Source organism: Barbatula barbatula (assembly GCF_947034865.1).
Source record: "Barbatula barbatula genome assembly, chromosome: 2".
In the NCBI taxonomy this organism is placed as follows: Eukaryota; Metazoa; Chordata; class Actinopteri; order Cypriniformes; family Nemacheilidae; genus Barbatula; species Barbatula barbatula.
The window spans coordinates 31,506,389-31,530,581 of NC_136767.1; the positions used below are offsets into that span (position 1 = coordinate 31,506,389).

General features: G+C 37.6%; 1 protein-coding gene across 1 annotated transcript in view; it reads right to left on the reverse strand.

The window, feature by feature from the left end:
• The window catches only part of dlg4a (discs, large homolog 4a), a gene marked incomplete at both ends in the record, with an annotated part of 69,536 nt that overhangs the window by 34,878 nt on the left and 10,465 nt on the right, over nucleotides 1-24,193 (reverse strand). The window lies entirely within an intron of this gene.

Consider the following 24,193-nt stretch of genomic DNA (forward strand, 5'->3'; position numbering starts at 1 on the left):
ATACAGAGAGAGAGAGAGAGAGAGAGAGAGAGAGAGAGAGAGAGAGAGAGAGAGAGAGAGAGAGAGAGAGAGAGAAAGAGAGAATGTAAGAGATATTTGCGAATAAAGGGAATGATGAAGACAAAGAAACAAAAAGGATGAAAAGAAAAAGTCATAAAAGTAAACATGGTGCTCACGGTGCACTTTGCTGTAATGTTATTGTCTGTTTTGTAGTGTTTTGTAGGATGTTTAAGGACACTTCAGAAATTGATCGGCTCATGGTCTCGTGTGTCCATATGATGGGCTTTTTGAAGTGCACGAGGCGTTGTAAAATAAGACGAAAGATGTTTTAAATATGCAACTATTCTATTGGAGCTATACAGAGTTGTGCATTGCGGTCAGTGTTGGGTTAGTTACTATAGTTTAATTATTATTTTTTTAAGTAAAGTAAGGGATTACTCTTATTTTTTCTCTAATTTAAATACAGTATCTTCGGATGTAATAGAACTTAATACTGTGCAATGTATACAATAGTGGAATAGACATTACAATTCAGAGACTAACTTTAAGATGCATGTATGTATCTTTCTCATATTTGTTATACAGTTAAGTTAGTTAATAAGAGTACTTCACGTAGTTTTATATTATTTATTTGAATTAAGAGTCGTTTCGTGTCTTTTCTTGAATCACTTTACTAATAAAGGTTCATCTAGGATATAGAAAGTAATTCTATTAGTTAACTAAAATTGAAACTTTGAAAACGTTGAAATGAAATAAAATATTGACTATAAAAATTATATAAACCTAACTAAAGGAAAAATTGTTGCCTCAAAAATAAACTAAAATAAGTTTTAAGCACAAAAAATATAATAATAAACAACCAAAATTGCTAAAACTTTAACTAACTTTAACATAAAAACTAAAAATCAAAAAATAAAAGCTCATTTAAAATATGAATAAAACTAAATAAAACTAAAATCAAAACTATAATAACTCTGGTAATTAGTAATAAGTATTAAATACTTTTGGAGAGAGTCATTTGTACTGTAATCTATTTACACTATTGAATATGTAATTAGTAACTTGTAATTCATGACTTTTTCAGAGTAATTTACCAAACACTAATTGCGGTGAAAGATTATCAAGACAAAAATAATTTCACTTTAAAGAAAAGTGCACAGATGAATATCACCTTAATATCATTTTATTTTCTGAGAAATAGCCAACGGGCTAATTAGCTCAATGCATAAGAGCTGTTTAGTATTCCATTTTAAAACCAGAACACCAAATTTAAATTGCTAATAAAAAGTATTATATTGTTTGCTTTATTTTTAATTCAAACTGATTCTATGGCAGCGGAAACAAATGGACAGTCAAGGAAATATTGCTGCACCATGACTCATCTCTTTATAATACGTATCGGAACCAAACATGTAGGTTATTATGAGTTTAATAAAACATTGAATGATTAGTTATATTACACTTAACGTCCCGTAATCCACAAAACACCACATTTTTGTAATGTTCCACTTTGTTGCATGTAAACACTTAAAACAATAAATCATTTACATTTAGCATTATCCTATACATTTTACAGGTATCTGCAATCCCCTGGAATCCAACCCACAACCTTGTGTTGTTAACGCAATGCTCTCACCACTGAGCTACAGGAAAACCTGTCCTGTAAAAATAAATACATTTCGACGCTGACATGCGTGTATAGTTCTTAGACGAGACTCAAAAAGAAAATATGAAAAGGATGCTGAGTCTATGTGGCCCTGCTTAAGTTTAAAAATACTGCTTGGTTTATCTATACCGTTTTAATATACTGCCTGATAATGATAAAACCAGACTTCGAAAAGCTTGTGAAGATGTCCTGGCAAGCTCCACTACGCTTTAAAATAAGAAAAACTCCCATCATGCACTGCCGAGCACACACACACACAATCACGCAATGTCCTGCCTTAATAAAAACATGTTCAGTTTGGTCTTGGTGCAAAGCAGTATCGATTGGCTGATGGTTTCACTGCAATGAGGACAAGCAAGTTTAATGTCTGCAGAGAGTAACTGTATCCATTGCCATCCCCGTTCATCTCACCGACAGCTGATTGGCTGGCACACTAGATTCTGAAAACTCTTCATCAGCCAGGAAATCACGAGCAGGTATTACTGGTGTGTTTGATGTCATCGAATAACACACTCGCTTCTGGATTTTGCATACACACAATTACACCATCCCTGCATCACTCTATTCCAATCTCATCCCAATACAGTTCTATAGACTAACAATATATTAAAGGTCCAGGGTGTCTTTTAAAATATACATAACTATGTGTTCAGAGGTGTATCAAGACCTTACATAAGGAAACGTTTTAATAGCTTATAATGAGCGATTTCTGTCTCCGTACACCGCGGGTCCCCTTGCATGGATGTTATATGCCCCATGTTGTTTCTAGAGTAGCCCTCAACGGACATACTGCTGTACAGATCGCATTTTGTTAGTACAGTATCTCTTTTGGCAAATTAGCGAAAACATGACGACGTCTTAGTCCTTTGTCATCCACCGTAGTGCTTCGAACGGGAGGGGTGAGCACTGGAGTGTCCGTTGGCTGCAATTCGCAACCTCGCCGCTAGATGCTGCTCAATTTCCTAAACTTTACCTTTGATATAGAAATATTGTCTAGTACAAACAATAGCTTGTAGTCTTTAATAAAAGTATACAGTCAATAATAAAAAAACGTAATGTTTGAAATTTGGACGCCAGTAAATTTGCTAACACTTAAGCTTATTTTAATGCTTGTTTTGTCCTATTTTAAAGGGAACTCAGGGTATAGAGAGATGTATGGCTTAATACATTGTTTTAGCCTTACACTGCTAACATTTCTCGTTAGAAACACTTCAAATATTTTCATTTCTTTAAAAAAACCTAAATGTAATACTCATTTTAACTTGAGGAGGCCGCCATGTTCTTTTTCGATGACGTAAAATGGTTTCACGCACAGGCAGCCAAACTGAACACAGACACACTTATCAGTTCTTCAGTAAATGTAAGGTGCTGTATGATATAAAAATAATGCTAAAATAATAAAGAAAGAATATAAAGACGCTATTTGTTGTATTTTCATACATTTTAATATTGTTGGTCATAAACAATACAAACATACATATTAATAACCAAAATCAGTGCAAGGTTTAATATATAAATGTTTTTAGCCATTAAAAAAATCATTTTATCCCAATTTTAAATTGAAAAAGTGTGCATAAGTGATGACAGTATTTGTAGGTTTTTCTTGTGTGTACGTGACTGACAAATATTTGAGTGTTAAAAAGAGACGGACAGACAAATCGAGGGGTTAAAAACGCCATGCTCAACTTTCGAAGGGAGTTCTCAGAAATCGACATTCAAACGACATCTATCCAAATGTGTTTTCTTTGGGAATCAAACCCCCGATGCAATGCTTTACCAAATACAGTTGAGCTTCAAGAACATTCTTACCAACAAGCCAACAATCTTCTTCAGTCTAAGTGGACGGTTCTTTTCCAGAATAAACTGAAATGCGGAGTAGACTGTGTTCCAACGGTCATTACAATATGTGTTTTATAACACAAGCCTGTCTTTATACAAACACACAATGTGACTCAACTCTTGATCACAGATTACCCACAATTCCAAACCAACAAACCTTTTAGCATCCTCACATTGTCTGTGTCTGTAAGCTGAGCCCTAAATGCCAAACACACCAGAGAATTGCTTGGTATGATAGAACTGTACACATGAAATACCCGTGAGAGAAGAAAAAGAGAGGGTCAGCCGAAGCCCGCGAGGTGTGGTTTACATTACACATCTGCTTGTCTCTGATGGGAAAAGGGTCAGATGAAATGTTTAGAAATGTCCTTAAATATGACACAAATATAACGCTACATTCTTCTCATTCTTCTTCTTTTATAGCCTCTGGATTATAATTCTCAAAAAATCACACACATATGGATGAGGATCAAAGCATTCATAATAATAATATTTGTTGGATCTTCATGGGCCGCTTAAGCACAAGGACCTTATGTACTCACTCAGTCTGTTCACATCATTTACAACAGCTAACATCTTAAATAAATGTCCTGAGATCTGAAGCCTTCTTTGTGGAGTTTAAAGCTGCCAGACGGACAGGCAGAAAGAAAATAATACTGCATCATTCATTATTCATCGTGCACTTTGTGAAAACCTGATTCTGTGTATGTGCGTGTGTGCAGCGTGCACATTTATTTTAACTGACAGTAAGTTAGGGCTGTACGATCATAGATAAAATAATAATAATCCAAGATTGTTATGTTCAGAACTTTTATTTTTAATTTGACTTCAGCATGTTTATTAGGTCTATACTTTACAGCCAATGAATGTGTTATAATCTACTGCCAATAAACTTCTTCAACTCCGTATTTCAAAGCACGCTATCGATCATCTAAACACAAAAACATTTAACATTTTGTGACCTTTGTAAATGAAACTTTGCTACTCCATTTTGGATTTCTTGTTTTTTTATAAATCATTAATATTGGTCGCCCTTCATGTCTATCTGTGAGTATTCAAATATTAGAAATGCAGCAAAAAAAAGTGATAGTTTAAATGATACAAGCTTTGCGACGATTTTCTGACCTTATTGGGAGTTTTTTGCTTGCTTTTAAAACTGAATATCTAAAAACTGAATGAATATCACAGCCCTAACTCATTCTCACGCTATGCTTACGGTAACATTGCACAGGTTCATAACATAAATGTATTAGATCAGAAGGAGAGATGAGCAGAAATGTAACCATTCTGTGAGAAAATAAAGGAAATGAATGAATGAAACACAAGACTGTAAAAAGGAGAGAGAAGAGAAAAGACAACCTATGTCAGTCAACAGCTGGAACTCATCCACGTTTTCAGGCGAATGCTTGAATTACAAGCCAAAATGTGAATGCATTCTCCAAAACGACCTTAGTAACATACATGCAGATTTACTATTCCATAAGAAGACAAGCCATCATTCCATAACATTTACTGAATAAATGCCCATCAAACCCAAGTCACGTTGCCTCTGTGATGGACTACTTTATTGCCTCTGAGATTTATTTTTACATTTTAAAGTAGCAGAGCCAAAGTCAACAAGAGAACAAGACAAGTGCAGTAAATTCTTCCATTACTGATGGAAAAGTCGTATAAAGCCGTGACATCAAAACCAACTCTAAAGCACAGTAAACAAGGCTCTCTTAAAGGGTTCGCCTCTATTGTAACTTTGGACAACACTTCACAAAAAGTTTCTGGCTGGCAACATTCTTACTGTTCTGAATAAAAATGTCCCAGATGGATTTGATTAGCTACTGACTTTATGCCAAGAACAGAGAGTATATTACATCTCGCCTTTTTTTTACTCAAAACTGAATAAATCTTCCATAGGAGCTTATGTTTACGCTTTATTCTGATATGTGATTGTGTTTTACTAAAGCAGTAATTTAAACTCAGGAAAGGTTCAAAGGATCAGGTTAGGGTTAGGGTTAAAGATTTCAGTCAAGTCTGTCTAAACCTCCGTAAGGTGATGTACTTTCAATGAATTAATGTCCTTTAAATGCCTCCTAATTTGCGAAAGACAATGAAGATCTCACATGTCACGGCCAGAGCCGGACAGTAACGGAGTACATTTACTCGAGTACAGTACTTAAGTACAATTTTGAGGGATCTGTACTTTACTTGAGTATCATTTTTGGGGAGTACTCATGACTTTACTCAAGTACATTTGAGAGGCAAATATTGTACTCTTTACTCCGCTACATTTCTATCCATAACCGTAAGTACACGTTACTTCTAAAAAGGAAAAAGAAAAATCTCGGAAACCACCAATTTGTTTTTTCCCTCTCAAACGTGATTGGATTGTGCAGGCGCCACTTATTGGGCGAGCCTATCAGCAACAATCACTCAGACCTCAGAGCTCTATCATTTGCTGTACACAGCTGTCAATCATCTCACGTCTGCATGACACGTCCTGTGTACACTTCCTCATTCAGGACATCGGCTATGAAGCTAAAGTAACATTTCTTCAACAAAACAAGAAGCTAATAAATGCACGATTGAAGAATATGTGTTTTGTGTGTATTTTCATGCGATTTGGGGGTATTTTTATATGAATAAAGAATAAAGGTAAGGGAAGAGTAGCCAATAGCGTCATATAAAATGCTAAATATAACATGAAATGAACTTGAAAACATCGCGACCGGTCAGCTGATTTTCTTTAATCATTATTATTTTCTCTTCTTTGCTCTATGCTGCGTGTATAACACGGTCAGGTTCAGAGGTGTGTCAGAACATTGCTATATCGCCTTCTTTGCTGTTTTAGGTTTATTGATTTCAGGGGCGGGGTTTGTGTATGGCCCTCGCGTTCAGAAAACATTGTTGAAACAAAGTACGTGTGCATAATGAGACTCATTAAAGATAATTAAACTACTTTACACTGATGTGTACATGTAGCATAGGCGTCGGAAGCATGTGTATTTGAGAATGTATAAACACCGTTAATTCACATAGCGTCATTGACGTATAGTCGGTAAGACCGAAGATATGTAGTTTTGACGTGACATCATCGTAATGTTGGTTCGAAGCTCTTTTTGGCTAAACTCGTTTGTCTGCATTTTCCACATTTAAGATCATATACAGGCATTTATTTTCAATAAAACAAAGAAACTGTCTACAAAATGCCTAACAGTGGTTTTGGAATCAAGTGTGAGGTTATGGGTAGTGGGGATGGTCTTTATTTTCCCAATTAGTTGGCATCCATTTAATAATTTTAATAAATCGAATAATTTACACTATTGTTATTGTATTTCATTCATAATGTACAACGCTATCTGTGAAAAATTAAAAATATATATTGTACGGAAAGACTTTGTAGTGCAGTCGCAGTTTAGGCTATTATGTATTTTGCGATTTGCCACTAGCTATGCCAGGATTAGCTTAAAAATGAAAAGAATCGAGGCTTAACAACCCTGCGACAAGGTAAGACATGTTTTATATTTAATCTTGTTTGCTGAATCTGATCAATGGTTGGTTTATATTTTAGTCTCATAGTCGATTAACGTAGTCGTTGGTGGTGGTTATGACAACATCTGGCTGGGTTATTTTTACTACTTTAAGTTTTGTGGTTACATATATGTGGTATCATTTGGTTTCATTGTGGTTCGTTTTTGTATGGTCTGAGGAAATTTCGCCATACCCTAGGTTTTGATGAAACGCCACTACTGATTGATGAAAAAACAGAGAAACTCACATGTACACACAATTGTTAGCTGAATTGTATTTTCTAATATTACTCATTAATGTAAGCCGAGTATTTGCTTTGATGTTCTTGAGTATGCGGTGTGTTGTTTAAAACTGTTCGGTTCAAATGTGGGTGCAAAAAATCCATTAAAACTCTAGCAGAGGTGAAAAGAATAAAGCATGGTAAAAAGATTAAAATTACTTTATTTTACTTTAAATTCCTTTAACATTCTCCAAGGTATTAACATTAACATTTTTCATAACTCCATGTAGGACGTTTCTGTACATAAGCACTGTGGCAGTAGTAATGCAATATTTAGAAAATGTACTCTTGTACTCTTGATACTCAAGTACTTTTAAAAACATGTACTTCAGTACTTTTACTTAAGTACACATCTGACTGTAGTACTTTTACTTGTACTTGAGTAAAATTTAGCAAGGGGTATCTGTACTTTTACTCAAGTAATGAACCTGTGTACTCTGTCCGCCTCTGGTCACGGCACATATGAACGATCAGACACTAAACATGGTTAGAGAGTGTGCGAGAGTGACCACATGAAACATCTATCTCGGTGTATTCGAGTCCCAAAGCTCTCTCCACACCATCAGTTTCTCAAGGTCATCTCAGGCACTATCTGTGTCTCAATCTACTTTACACGGGACGTATCGATCCGGCTCCAATCACAGTGCTCTGACAAAGAACAAAAACAGCACAAGTTCAATTCACATGTCGTCACATTGAGAAGAGAAATCGTGAAAAGGGTTTGACAGATTCGGTTTTCTTGAATTAGAATTAAAATTGGACTTGGAGACAATTGCACAGCTGTCTGGACATAAAAGCGACAGGGGCAACTTGTCACAAGAGACGTTGTCACATTAAAGGTTTTGTTTTAAAAGTCTAATCGTATTTGTTTTAGTGGTTTTGTTTGTAAAAACATAAAAAAATGTAATCATATGATATACTCTCCAAACAACAAATTCTAATACGACCACATTCCTCTAATAATCCTTGAGTAACCAATAAAAAAATTAAATGTAAAGTACAAAATTAAGTTTTTTGTGGCTCCTTTTCCATTTTTGCTGATTTGTTGTTCTTTTAAACACAGACATCTTTAGGATGTATTTCAAAATCTCAGTCAGGCTCTCTTTGTGACAGCTTGCCCCATTCAGTGTGGTTCCATAATAGAGAAATTGGTTGTTCAAACTTGTCTTTATTTATTACACTTTTATCTTTTTTATTGCGCAATAGCGTAGGAAATGTTTCTCAAAAGCTGTTCTGTGTCACCCCTAAACGTCCAGAGTTCAGCCTTTATGGGTTGTTCAGCAAGCATTGAGATGGGCCATTCTGATGTGCTGTCAAGAGCCATATTGCAAGACCGCAGAGCGCCGAGCTGAAATGACACCAGATCCCTGTCCGACCTTCCGATGTCTCTGGCATGTAGCTGCAGAGAGACAGGTGGCTATCAGTGGCATCCAACTGCACAATGAGCTTTTGATGGGAAGTAAAGCGATGGCGGATTTTTACAAAGCTGTAGTGTTGCGTGTCCAACTCTCACTAACACACCACATGCATTTGGTAAACGCACAGGACGTGGGTTCGACTCCCACACGTAACACGTACTGATTAAACGTAAAGCTTGACGCCGTAAATCGCTTTGGGTGAAATGCACACATGTAACATGAACAAACGAAACCGCATCGTCTAACATCCATTGAGGAAAGGAGACGGACGCGCGCACTCCGCGCCCCGTGCTTACCTTACAGCCGAACATTAACGACAGCGTCCGTTTGCTACATATGAGTTTACACTGGCACATCACCGGAGAAAAGCACTTAAGGTTCCTCAGAGGAGGAGACATCACGTCGACACCCATAGACTCTGTACGCACGGATCACCGGCCGCGCATCGCGTGGCCAAAGACGAGCAGTGATGACGAGAGTCGCGACGGTCAGCGCGTGGACAGCGGTGTGCTCAGAAACAAGAGTTCATCCTCCACGTAACTGACTCTGAGTGGGAGCTTTGACCCGGTGAGGGAGGATCTCGAGTTTGATAAACACCGACAGTGCGCACGAACTCAAGACAGATCAAATAACGCCGACTAGCGGTGCCGAACGATTCCGATTTCGTTCCTCCTCGGGTTCAAACAGGCCTTGTTAGGGTGATAAACAGGGGATTACATCGCCCAAGCATTAACGTGATACACAATCACCCTCGTGGATGTTCCCTGAACGGAAAAACCTCTCTGAAGCGTAATGATTCACATAAATGAAAGCATCAGGTATCCAAAGAGACCATCGTCCTCATCGGTCCTCGTGCTAGAATCTTATCATAAGTACTCACTTGGAAGATGTTTTACAAAACAATCAGCATAAAAATATGTTATAATGATACTGTTATATAGCCTAAAACGTACTATACATTCCGGTGTGTGTGTATATTTTAATATTTTGTCGATTCCCCGTACAGGTCATTGAAAAGAAATGTTACACTATCCCATATTAGTGTAGTTTGGCAAAATGTCTCTAACACCCATCCACCAGTACACACACTCAACCAGACACTCTTAGATGCAATCCTCCAAGTAAATGGACATGAAAACATCAAAACCAATAGAAGTCTATACGATTACGCGCGTGTTTGGCGCCCTCTAGCGGCGTAAAGGAGCCGGGAACTGTCCGTGGTGCTGAAATGCAGAATAATTAGGTGCGGGTCACTCGATCGTCAAAGCTCGAAAACAGGGAGCATCCACAAGACCACACCATTGAGAAAGCCTAGAAGCCAAACCAGGCCCGCACTCGAACAAGTTGTTAACACCTCAGCATACATTTGATGATCTGACAAATTACGAGCGTCTCATAAACGAGCACTTGTTGATGGAGACGTAACATTTGTGTTGTTTTCTAGCGGCGCTAGAGAGGCAGGTGTCAGCTGTATTGTGCATTCATCTCAGGGGCGACTGCGGTGCGAAACTAGCCACGCGTGGGTGACGTAAGCGCACAAAGACAGCGTGCGCTGGCCATACAGGACTGTACAAATACTAATCACTTACCTAATTACAGGTTACAAACAGATGAATAGATGGGTAAACAAGTTTCAAAACGTATTTAAGCCACGCATAGACAATGCATGTTTTTATGATCTCCAAACAAATCATTCAAACCTCCTGTTATCTTTGTATTGATTTCTAGTTCGTGTTTAATGACCTCTGTCAACAACTAAATGTGTCTGATGTTTTATGACAGTGAGTAAAGGAATACAGTGAGTTATGTTATGTGTGTGTGTTTAATCCAATGGAATGGTTTCAATGGATATCGATAAAGTCGGAAGCTGTGCGCAGCCTGCGGCTTTAGTGCCAAAGATCAAAAACATCTCTCACACGATGTACACACATGTAATACAGTCGACTTATTATCATGACACACAGTATTGCCACTATCACTGGAATCTGGATGAGGAAATCACATTTTAGGTGTTAACTGACAGAGACAACCGTGATGAGAGATATCACGTTTCTGTGTCACTCATACTGTCATGACTTTCGATAGTAATACAAATATTCTGTTATTAAAGAATAATCACTGGGACAACGTTAATTCACCGACTTGATGACCTCTGCAGGACAGGAGGTGTACTGCACATGTGCATAGGTGAACATTTTTGGAACACTATCTTAGAATAAAATACTTCTTTAGATTGAATAAGCGTCATTTACAATTAATCTGAAAATCAAATAATAACCCAACCCTACTAAACACTATACGCTTAACTCAAGTATGCTGACATTCAGTATGTCGTTTAACGTCTCCCTTAAGTGTATTGCTTTGTCTCCCATCCCACAATGCTTTGCAGCGGAGCAGAGTGCTCTGCAGCTGGCAGTTAATGTATTTCCTATCCAGCTGAAAAGCAGAGAAAGGGGGACTCCTTCCCTAGCCCATGAGCGTTGCTATAGTAACATCTGCAGGGGCGGGGATTCCCTAGCGGTTAGTGAGTCGGCTGGCTGCTGTATGTATATGCAAGTGTGTGTATATCTGTTGTGATAAGACAACTCACAAAACATACCGATACACACAAATAATAGCACTAAACTTATTCAATAATGTATAATCACACACCCGAATCTAAAGACAAGCAACCTGATAAAAATAGAACAGAACGCATTTAAGAGAACAGTACGTACAGGACCGAGAGCCGCATTACATTTTAAAACAAACTGCTGACACACTGTTAGATCGTAAATACGCATTTTCTATTATCTAGATGAACTAAAATGAAAATAAATGACAAATGGCATTACATTTGAGTAGAGATGCTTCACATTCAAAAGACTTCCGAGAATCAAAGACTGATGGATTTCACACAAGTATAGGTTGTATATATTATACCCGGCTTGAGTGACGTTAGTAACGGAGGCTTTTCTTTGGTTAAATAGATGTTAACTCAATGTCATCTAGGTGTTTATTATAGATCTGGATATTTCTCTCTGGAAGTCTGCATTGGATTGCTGCTGCAGGTAAACAGATAGAAAATGCACCGCAACTTCTGTCAAAATGGTCACAGTGTCTGTAGCTCGGAAGATCTAGTAAGTTTGGTCTTGTATGCCCTAGTATCATTATATGTAGAAAAACATTGACAATGATTAGAAACACCCTCATTAAAATCCATTGAGTCATTATACACACAAATCCTTTTCCAGCTTCCGCTACGAGCATCATAAAGCATCAAGACTCACTATCGATTGGTAATATAAGCACCTTGTAATAATCTTGTTTAACAACTATTTATTCTGTATTTAAATAGACCAGTGTGGTATTGATGAAGTTGGTAAAGTTGCTCCATTAGGCAGGGATGTGTTACAGTATAAGGCTGTTTAACAGCTTGCTTTGTCAGATAACTTATAAAACACGTAAAACTTTGGTTTTAAAAAAATAAAGTTCTTAAATGACTTCATCAAATTGACACTTTGACTATGAATAATGGTAACAAAACGAGTTAACATGGATTATAAATGCCTTATCAGATTTTGCTGATCAATATTTCATCACTATTATTCAGCACCTTTTGAATAATATGCATATTATTCAATCACAACAAATACAGATTGGTTTACACAGAAGCACTTATTTTAAAAGAACAGAATGCCTTAATGAAGAGTGAGGATGTGTCACACGCATAAACAAACCAATTCAAGTGAATGCCCCTCCTTATTAACGAATTACTGTTCAATTATGATTCGTTTCATACTGATTGCTGTTGTACAGAATGTGCATTTACATTTGCATGTGTATTTAAAGGGCTTCAGCTCAAGGGAATGAACCGAAGAGTTTAAATATGGTTTGGAATGACTTAGCAGAGATGATTTTACAGGACACGCGTGAATACACACAGCTGAACACAATCTGTGTTTCCAAATGGAGATGTAATTGACAGCTGACAGGAGGACCTGCTAACCAGATGACACCAGTGTGAATGAAGGCTGCTTTATTCTGGTGGCTCCACAACACAATTTGGTAAACTGGTAATGCTGGTTGACCATCACACGCGGATCATCATCCTCTGGACGTCACACAGGTCCAGCAAGAATTCAGTCAGACGTGTCCACCGTCACCGTGACTTTTTCTTTTTATTATAAAATGAAATACGGTGCCCAAATAGGCCACATTACAAATGTACGAAATGTATTTGAATGAATATTATGTAAATTCTGTAACTTAGAAACATGCCAAAACAAATCTCTTGTGCGGTTCTGTGGTATTTTGTGTGCCTACAAACCGTTCATTTACTAAGCAAGACAGGTGTTTGTGTATAGAATAGTTTGAATTTGACCGCTAAAATGATTTGATATATAAATATTAGGAATGAAACGATATCAAAATCTCCCTGTACAATAATACCTAAGGTTTGCATTGGAATATTTAAAATGACAAAAGATAACTTGGAAACGTGCCATAAGCATCCGCTTTTCTTTCTCCTCGAATCAAAACTGTTGCTTAGATGTATGAGTTAAAGAACGAGAGGGGTCAGATGACCTAAGAATCCCTTATTTTAAATAAAATAATCGCACCAGATCGACCTTGCCAAAGGTAACATTCTCTATGTTATCTTTTCATACAGTCATACGACCACGATAACATTGAGACTTATTTTGCTATTGCGATAACAGGATATCGATAATATTGCTACATCCCTAATAAATATATTATATAACGTTGATATTGTATTAACATTTTTACTTCAATGAATAAAGTTTTATTTTGGTACAATCCACAGTCAGTCACTTGACCTTTAACCTTTAGTTTCCGGCCTGTGCCGACGTTCCTGCATCTCTCTTTATCTCTCGCTCGCTCCTTTTACAGGATCGTAGCGTACGAAGCCAATGAATATTATATGCACACATTAGCGTAGATATTTGATTTGCCGAGGAGGGTGGAAGCTTTCGAGCTTGATGGATATCAAATCTGCCAACATGCAAAACTGACTTCAACCCTCAGAGTCACAGATTTCTGTATGATCAGCAAACTTACTTTCCATAACGACAATCTATTGCGTATGCTCATATTTATTGTTTTGCGCAGACGCAGACTCGCACCCAATTTACTTCTGGTCGTAAATGATGACACAATACAGCCGACGCAGACTTTTATACTGTCTAGAAAACACAAACACACACTTAAGAAACGTGTTTGGTTTGAAATGTCTGCGAACGTTTGCGAAATTAAATCAAAGCAGACACGTCGCATGAAGAAATATGCACCGCTGTCCCATTCATAAATGCAGTTTATCCGCTCTGTTCCAAGACTCGCTACGCAGAGCTGTTCAATCTCCCAGCGTCATTTTTCATTTATCTGTCTGTTTTTCCAGACATCAACACGCACACGGTCAGACACACGTGTGTGTGTAACAGACACACGCATCTCATGATAAATCCAGTGTCGGTTAGTCAGACAGTCACACACACTGTAGATTCACGCAGCACAGCCGAGACATAAACAACGCAAGCAACAGCATCATTAAGCGAGAGGGGCAAGAGCTTTTAAAGATAAAAATGTACGTACCACACAGGAGCAGAGTAGAGGAAGCTTTGCACGAGCCCTCATGAGCCACAAACAACAACCAAAATGCCCGCAGTGAGGGGAAAAGAGGGCAAGAGACGAAGAGCGGGTAAGTGGGGAAGGGAGGGTACGGGGGTTTCGAGACAGAGAGAGACTTGAGGATGGTCCAGCCGAAACACAATGTAATCTGGCAGACTGTTCCACCTCTGAGTCACAGAACAGGTTTGTGACAGAGAGAAAGAGCAGAGAGGGAGGGGGAGATGAGAGGAGGGATAAAAGAGAGGCTGTTGACTGCACACACAACTGGTTCTTGAGATGGTTTTATGGATCTTGATCTGTATGATTATAGGTTCGATAAATCAATGCATAGATTTTAGGATTTTAGTAGCTGCAAACTGGTGGTTTTCTAATAAAGCTGAACACAACACATTCTTGACATTCTCCCACTGCATTAGCCTGTAAAACCCATAACGTCAATTGTCATCCATGCAGAAATGTAGAGACAGGTGGTCACAAACCAAAGTTGAAAACTTTTTGTTTTGATGTTGAGCATTTGCTCAAAGAGTCAATATATGTATAAGATCAATATTCATATATTTGACACTTAGTAATACATGTTGAACTCTGATCTAGCTGGTTGTGGCGTGGTTGCTTGAATTCTTAAATCTTGGCCAAAATACTTTTTTTTTCGAAGTTTTTGCCTTTTTATCACCCAGCGGGTAAAAATTCTGATCTTTATAATTTGAGATACAATTTATGTAAAAATAAACCTGTTGTAATTTGTTGTTATTTTTATCCTGGGGGTTTTCATGAATTTAGCACACACATCAAAAAACACGGTAAGGATATTTACTCAGTGAAGTAAAAAAAAGAGTTTATAAAGTTACATTTTTGCTATTTTATAGGAAAGTACAGTGCAGACAGGAGTAGGGGGTCATATCTGCCTCCCTACATTGACAATAACTGTAAAATAAATTAATAATGGATTAATAATTGTCCACATTGTGTTTATTTACACAAATATCGTAATATCATAAATGATTTAGCACCTACTTCAAATTTTGCCTTAAGAGCCACAACGAGACCCCAACCCCTCTCTCTGCCTCCCTACAATTGTATTTTGAGTAGATATATATTGAAGTGATCGAATAATTGAATTATTTAAAAAAAGTCATGTTTAGACCACTCGGTATGTTCGCACAAAATGCAAACAACAAATCAAAATGTTAAACGAATATCTAAATGTATCAATTATATAAGTGAGATTTAAAAAATAATAATAATAAAACTGGAAGTGCGTCTGGACCAGTATTTACATCTGGCGAAGAGGTCTATACTGTGTAAGTTTAAGGTTGATGCAGATAGCAGAGGGACTTGTGTGGAAGATGATCAATAATCAGAAATAATGTCAAATATGTATGTTGGTTATTTAATTTTGAGTTTTTAAATATACATGTTACAAACATAAACCATAATTCTATTATTTAGCAAATGATTGTATATCACATTTTCCTTAATATTGTTCAGCCCTATTGGTTATACTGTATATTTTTTAAATAAATGTAATCATTTATAATTAATTATATTAAATATTTTAAAACAATTTATATTGATTTTTCGAAAAATAAATATAGTTTTGCATATCGAATATTGCATTATTTATATATATATATATATGCTATCGCATTTTTCTTTAACATCGTACAGCCCTAATTTTGAGTGTGACTCATTCACCAAATAAAACCCAAAATGGACAAAATTAAAGGTTAATAACACTTTATTTATATTTATTAAAAATGTATTAAACAATATTTATTTCTTTAAAGGTTTATCGTTACCATGAATTCTATTGGCCATAACGCGTCATTATGTAAGGTCTTTATACACCTCTGAAGACATAGTTATGTAGATATTATATTGTATTTTTTTCAATAGATCTTCCGACAAATTACACATTGGGGCTTTAAACCGTGTTAAACGCTTACAGAAGGAACCATAAACAATTCAAGAGCAACAAAATAAGAAAACAAATGTTGAACCAGCCCTGTTGCCCATAACTGTGCCCGCAGCCAAACCAAAGACAGCAGATCCATGTAACACCGCTATCGCCCGAACAGCCCATAATAAGACTTGATGATAGTGGAATGACACTTAGGGATGTATACAGGCTGATATTTGCTCAGTTAAATAACATACATACAGAATAACCACATCACAGGAATCTATATACAACAAATGAATGCCTTTGTATCCACGACCAACAACACAAATTGATTTACTCAAGACACTGGATGTCCATGTTTTACTCTTTGTTTGCGTTCAGAAGTATGTCCTATGAATAAATGTCATTTAGAGCAATATTTGTGCAGAAAATGATTTTAACAAACAACTACTGTCCGATACCGATATTGGTCAATTGCAAAGTACATTACAATACTAGCAATTTTTCTGTATTAAATTAATTTTATTGAACATGAAATGGATCCATTTAACACTTTAAGAGAGGGGCAGAAGTTAAGATGAAAATACAACATGACAATCTTCGAAGGTGATTTTAGCTATTTCTTCATTCTTTTATTAACAACATTAACTCATATTTGACTTAACATTGAAAAAGTATTTTATAAACTTCAATAAAGTCTGTACTGTTTTGATATTTAATAATTTTGCTCAAAGAAAAGCGTTGGACTATTCAGACTCCATGGAGTTAATTAAACCACCGGCCTTTTTACTCTATTGCCGATATGCCGATGGTGTTAAATGAACCCAATATCAGTGGCCGATACATCGGTGCGTCCCTAACTGTTGCTTTTCCTTTTAAAACTCTAAACACATGTGGGATAACTAGTCTTTTTCCAGGAAAATACGAGAAAGAGAAGACTGGATTATAAATCTTCATTTGACCTGAAAAGCCATCAAGATCTCATTCCGGATCATTTCGTACATGTTCAGATGTCAGATTCGTGTTCGTCACGCTATACAGCTGATGCCAAAGGGATATATTTATATTTGCGTGTATCTACGTATCAATACGCCCCCGTACAGACGTGTTCCGTTATCCATGATTAGGTCATCTCACGCCTCTCATCGAGTTTAACGCGTAATGAATTTTCACGACCATCACCCGATCCCCTTTCCTCTGCTTCCTCGCAAACACAAAAATATCATTACAGGATTTTACTAATAAATTCATTTCTTACTCATTTCTATCTTTCCTTCTCCCTCCTCTCTGTTCTCTACATGACACCCTGCCATGTCGTCATGGCAACAATCAGGACCCGAAGGCTCGGTTGCTAGGCAACTCACATCACCCATAAGAGGAACGTGAAGATAAAAAGTACCAAGCAAACAAACCCAGTAATTCAAAGGCTGGTTTTCTCACGATTTGTAAGCGTGTTTTAGTAACACGGAGCCATTCTTTAAACAGACACAGTCACTGATCTGACATCTGTGTAATAAAACTATAGACAATACTGCTATCACGTAAACATCAGGTTCACCCATAAACATGTTTTGAGATTAAAAAATAATGCCAATGATGAGTCTGAATCACTGGTGGGCCGCTAGTGATTGTGGGAAGATGCGAGCCAATGGTGCAGTTCCGTACCGGGCCACTAAGTGGCAGTGTGTGACTCAGCAATACAGCATCATTCTCAGCATCTCGCCCCATGAGCTACTGATCTCTTAATTATGGATTGGGATATGTGTGTGTGTGTGTGTGTGTGTGTGTGTGTGTGTGTGTGTGTGTGTGTGTGTGTGTGTGTGTGTGTGTGTGTGTGTGTGAGAGAGAGAGAGAGAGAGAGAGAGAGGGGGGGTAATTGCTGTGCTTTACAGTATTCAATTATGTCAAATCCCAATGTACCCACAGAGCTTGAAATACAAGCTTATACAGACACCACAGTCTATCATAAAGAATCTGCTTATACACAACTTCAAATTATGGAATCATAAAATACACACTGGATTTTTCTGGCTCCATTCACAAACAGCCAACCCCAGGTCTCTATGCTATTCTTCACCTTAGATTTGACCTTAAGTGTGTGCTTTCCACCTTTTGTCATACAAACATCCTTTACTGTCAATACAATCATTTAGAATAGAATAAAACCCAACTGCTCTTAAATCCGCATTCATGTCGCACTAATACACACTGAAGTTTAATATTTACAGTCAATGGTTTGTTCAAAACCCAACAATAAATGGTGATTAATACTTCAAACAAATCTACCTCCGCTTTATTCTCTTTCCTATAATAGAGTTCAAGTCTTTATCGCAGTATAAAGTCCAGACGGCCACCTGGTGTGGGAGTAGCAGCTTGCATCCTTAAAAAGTGACTCTTGTCCTTTCTCACCTTGCCTCTCACAGCACACTGTTCCCTGCCAAATCATGACCTCTTCCACTCACTTCATTTTGTGTTTCACCTTTGCTCTAAGCAAAACCATTTTCGTTCACACTCAGCTTTACACTATTTCACTTTATACTCAACAAAATCTCAGCGTGCACAGAAATGTAGTTTACATCAAATCAGTTACTTTAAACTACACATCAGTTCGGTTAAGAGTACAGTTTAAATCCAGTTTACACTCCACTTTACACCAATTCGGTTTACATTTCACATCAGGTCAGTTTACACAACGGTTTACACCAATTCGGTTTACACTATACATCAGTTCACTTAAGATTACAGTTTAAATCCAGTTTACACTCCACTTTACACCAATTCGGTTTACATTTCACATCAGGTCAGTTTACACAACGGTTTACACAAATTCGGTTTATACTATATATCAGTTCGGTTAAGAGTACAGTTTAAATCCAGTTTACACTCCACTTTACACCAATTCGGTTTACATTTCACATCAGGTCAGTTTACACAACGGTTTACACGTATTCGGTTTACACTATACATCAGTTAAATTACACACACAAATAACGTTCTAATGCGTCACTAAAGCTTGCTTACAACAAACACATTATGCCATTTCATCCTTTTACTGTATCTCTATGTCTCCTCAAACAGACAGACCAAAACCATATAAAGCTGTAAACACAGATCCATTATGAGTCTCAATGTTGTTGAAGGTGCTAAGCATCTGTTAGTCAGTGTGATTCCAAAAAGAACTAAACCAACTGCAGTGGGGAACTTGAGCTCTGCTAGTCCTAGAAGTGAAGGCTATGAGAATAATGAGCATGTTTTTTATAGTTTAGTTAGGTAACATTGGATATTGAAGGTAGTTAGTAGTGCTGACCGGTAAACCCAAATGTGTCTCTACTGACTCACACTTCATCTAAAATCCAGTTTCACACTTCACGCTCTCTCTCTCGGTATGAGCTTGTGTGTGTGGGAGAGAGAGGGCTGTCAGCCGAGTTATGATGATAAAGGGCACTTTTCTCAAAGTGATGCTACTGTACAACAATACAACATGTTTTATATTTTTTACTGTAACGTTCCCCAGAGCTGTGAAGCAATGCAGAAACATTTCACTAAACTAATGCTGTAAATCGTCCATAATTCATGTTGAAGTCAGATATGAATTTCTGCGATTTAATGATTGTTTGCATCAATTGCCAAAGTGGTGCATTACTTTAAAAGCAACACTTTAAAAACATTGCAGGAAAAAATGCACAGATTATTTAGAAGTTCATATATTTTCTTATTGTTAATCTACTTTGTTGGTAGTAAATGTAATAGATTATTAATGGAAATGATGGGTCTTCTTTCTATGAAGCCTGCATTTATAATGCATTTTAGTATGTTACACTGTCTTATAAATAGTTAGGACCCGTTTCAATAAGGAGGTTCAAGCAACACTGAGTTAAAATATGAACTCTGAGTTGATTTACTCAGATAATCTCTACCGACGTAAATTTAACTCTCTCTGAATGAACGGACGTCTGTGTAACTTGTGCGCGATTAAGGAAAACGAATGAATAAACAAACGGCGAAGGCAATTTCAACACCGCTCGCGCTTCTAAAAGGGGCGGAGATTGTAACAAACCCCGGGTTAGTGGAATAAAACCTGCTCCTGACCAGGTTAGGTTCACAGAGTAGGTTACTATGGTTACTCACTCTAAGTATAATATACCTCGATTTCTGAAACGGGCTTGACTTACCCCGCGGTCACGGGTTTGATATACCTCGCGTTCTGAAACTGAAAACCCAGAGTATCCCGTTTTCTGGGGTTAACTAACACTGAGTTTGCACTTACCCTGCTTTCTGAAACGTAAATACACACAAATTTGTAGGTTATAACTTGTACGTGTATAATAATCTATTACACATTATATACAGACCTCATCATGTGTTATAGTTGATTACAGATGTAAAAATTATAACCTACAAATTGGTGTGTATTATAGTATATTGTAACTGTTATTGTAACAACTAATAATATTTTATGTAAGGGATTTAAAGAAGTTATGACAAATCTTGAAGAAAAAAATGAGACGACTAACTTCTTCCGTTTATGCAACTGGCCCCAGGGTACAAAACAACATTTGGGTGGCTGTCAAGTATACCATACACGTGTCTTATGGTGTGACAGCAAAAATTTAGAAAACAAACAGTTAATAATCATTTTAGATTATTCATATTTATGTTTATTTATTTTTGCTGGTTTATTCATCAACAACCCATTTACAAATTGCCAAATGGCAAATGTAAGAAAAGAAATGACTTTGGGAAATAAAAACTTTACTTGCAACTTCTTTTATAAGAATTGAAAATGCAATTGTTTGCGGTTTTAATTATAATGACCTAAACTGCAAAAACATGCAATAAATAAAGACCACTGCAGAGGTCTTATGGCGAGGATGGAATACTTGAGGTGGTCTTGTTTTCTATTTCACATCAAATATCACGCTACACTTTGCAGCTCACGCTCTCAGTTTGAAGACTGTAATTTATTAAAGGGGTTGTTCACTTTAAAATAAACCCCCATTGACTTTCCAAAGTCATTTTAATTCCTACTATGGAAAGTCGATGAGGGCTTATTTTAAAGTGAACAACTCCTTTAATATGGCCACACAAAACGAAAACAAGCGTGTGTGTAAATCCATCTGTGACGCTTACACCCAAAGCGCCTGTGACTCTGAACTCCTGTGATATTGAGCCAGACTCATTCCCCAGCTGGCCTTCTTTGACTCAAGGGTAATCGTCAGGCCCAAGACACTCGTTCGTATGTCCAGAGGAAGCTTCAGGAGTCGAGACGGTTCTCAATGTGCCCTGGCACGCCATAGCAGGCCCCCATTTGGCGTTTCTTGTATTCTTAGAAACCTCCAGTCGCATTTATTGCTTATCTTTAAGGGTGAAGTGTGACACTATTAGACATACACAAATGAAAATGGATTTCTCACAGGCGAGGCATCTCTGCACATTATGCTGGAATGGGAGAAAGTATATTTAAACAAAGAAAAAATTGCACGCATCAGCTGATATCAGTGTGTGCATTTCGTCAAGATCCGAAGCGTAACCGGAGGTTTTATCACACCGTTGTGCGTCTTGCGTTTGAATATGGAGGATGCACCTCTGCAGTGAACGTGTGCTCTGAAAGTTGAGTCACTGAGAAGAAAAGATGGGTGGATTAGAAGCGAGTGAAATAAATGAGAGAAGGCCAGCTAGATGAGTGGGAGAACCGATGACAACGCACACCTCGCTACTGAAACATACAGGAGAATAAAACCACACTCAGAGTTTGTGAATTATGATAGTTGTGTATGTGCAAGACATGTGAGTAGATCATCTAAACTAGTTTATATCGACCTCAACTTTCCTTTAAAGGTGAACAATGAAAGGCACGATAAGTTTGGGCTTCAATAAAAAAATCACGATGGAATCCTGGATAACTGTACTGCTGATAAAATGAAAAGAATTTACTCTGCCAACGTCCAGCTAACTTTTCCACCGGAGAAATGTTGGACAGTATCACACTATCAGACGATAGGTTCAAAACAGCCAATACTCAGGGCCGAAATATCCTGTCAATCAAAAGCAGACAGGAAATACTATGAATTTGAGCTATGTATTACCAATTTGATGTTCAATATTAATAATCATCGTATGAATTAATAACATTCAGAAAGTTATGAAATGTTACTTTAATCTTCAGATTCGGTATTAGCACATGTCACTCGGAATGATCGCGGAGAAATTTTGTTTCGGTGCATCTCAACCTCTACTAAATCAGACTATACATCACTTTAACCACATGCCACAGTAGGGAGAAATACCCAGGTGGTCTACTGCTCCGCCGAGTGTGGATCGGATGGACACTCCCCTATCCCATGATGCCAAGGGAGCTGAGCAACGGTCAAATTTCAAAAAGACAATAGAACGCACTAGAACCCATAATCATTTTCAATTGCGACAATCCCATGCGTAAATGCGGTGTAAGTGGCTGTCCATTTTTAATGTGAGTGCCAATAAATGAATTTCTTGTGACTAAATTATGTTTTAATAGCGCCTACATACCGGTTCTTGCTAATACGTCATAGGTCATACGGGTCACATGACCATAAAACATGCCGGATGCAGTATGTCTTCATACTCCTCCCACTTATACTTTAGGCTATAGAATCTACTGTTTTAACGGCCGATAGGTAGGTACTCATTCAAGTACTTTCACAGTATACCATTTTAAACGCAGCAACAGTCTAGAGTTCCCTCCCAAAATACGTACTATACCCTATGCACTTACACTACACACTATATACTCGACAATCTAGGGGATGATCATACGGAACACTAAACAGGCCAAATGACTAGACGAGGCCAAATGACGTCAAAGGCATTACATGTTCCACACTTCATGTCTTTGTTTGATCGAGTGAATCATCCATGTACTTGAAGTGCTACCTGTTGGAATATTTTGTGCAAACACTATTTATCCAACAAAATGACACAGAGCAAAAGTATGCACTTTAGAGCGGACTTCATCACAGGCGTGATTTCTCAGTATATCTATTTTAGTAATACCTGCCAAACCTCCTACACATCAATGAGACTAAATGGAGAGGAAATGAGAGCATCTTCTGAGCCCTTACAAAGGAATCCGTTTTGGGCAAAAAAATAGCAGGTTGAAAGAAAGGCAAGGTTTTATTCAAACCAAAATAGACCGACACAGACTCAAAATCATTTAGAAATTATGTAATTAAAACTTCACAACTTATAAGTAGGAAATTCCCAAGAGAGGTCGAGAACAGCAGTCAAGCTTTGAGCACAGCATAGATACTGCTGCAGTGTGTGGGCAGATTTATATTCCTTATGGGGACCCAAATGATGATTACTAGACATACTAAATGATGCTTACTTGAAAGTGTAAACTGTAAAAAGGTTGGTTAGGGAATATTCGCTGTATACTATAAAGTTTGTATAGTAGTATTATGTTTATGGAAAGTCCCCACAATGTAAACAAACAACGAGTGTGTGTGTGTGTGTAGGTGTGCGTGTGTGTGTGTGCGCGTGTGTGTGTGCGTGCGTGCGCGCGCGCGCGCGCGCGTGTGTGTGTGTGTGTGTGTGTGTGTGTGTGTGTGTGTGTGTGTGTGTGTGTGTGTGTGTGTGTGTGTGTGGCTTATAAATGGCTCCACATGGACACATACAGGACCACAACTGGCAGGATGATCTCAGATTGTGCCTGATAGACGGAGACAGAGACAGAGAGAGACAGAGAGAGAGAGAGAGAGAGAGAGAGAAAGACTGGTGTCCTTGAGTGTACATCAAATATGACCTCACCACTCTTTGTCTTCCATCAGAGACACATTATAAGATCATCGAACGTTCACTAACGTCCAAACACACATGCGCATTCTGTCCCCCAATAAAACATCTGAACTCACACATTCAAACAAACACACACACGGTCTGAATCACGGCTGTATTGA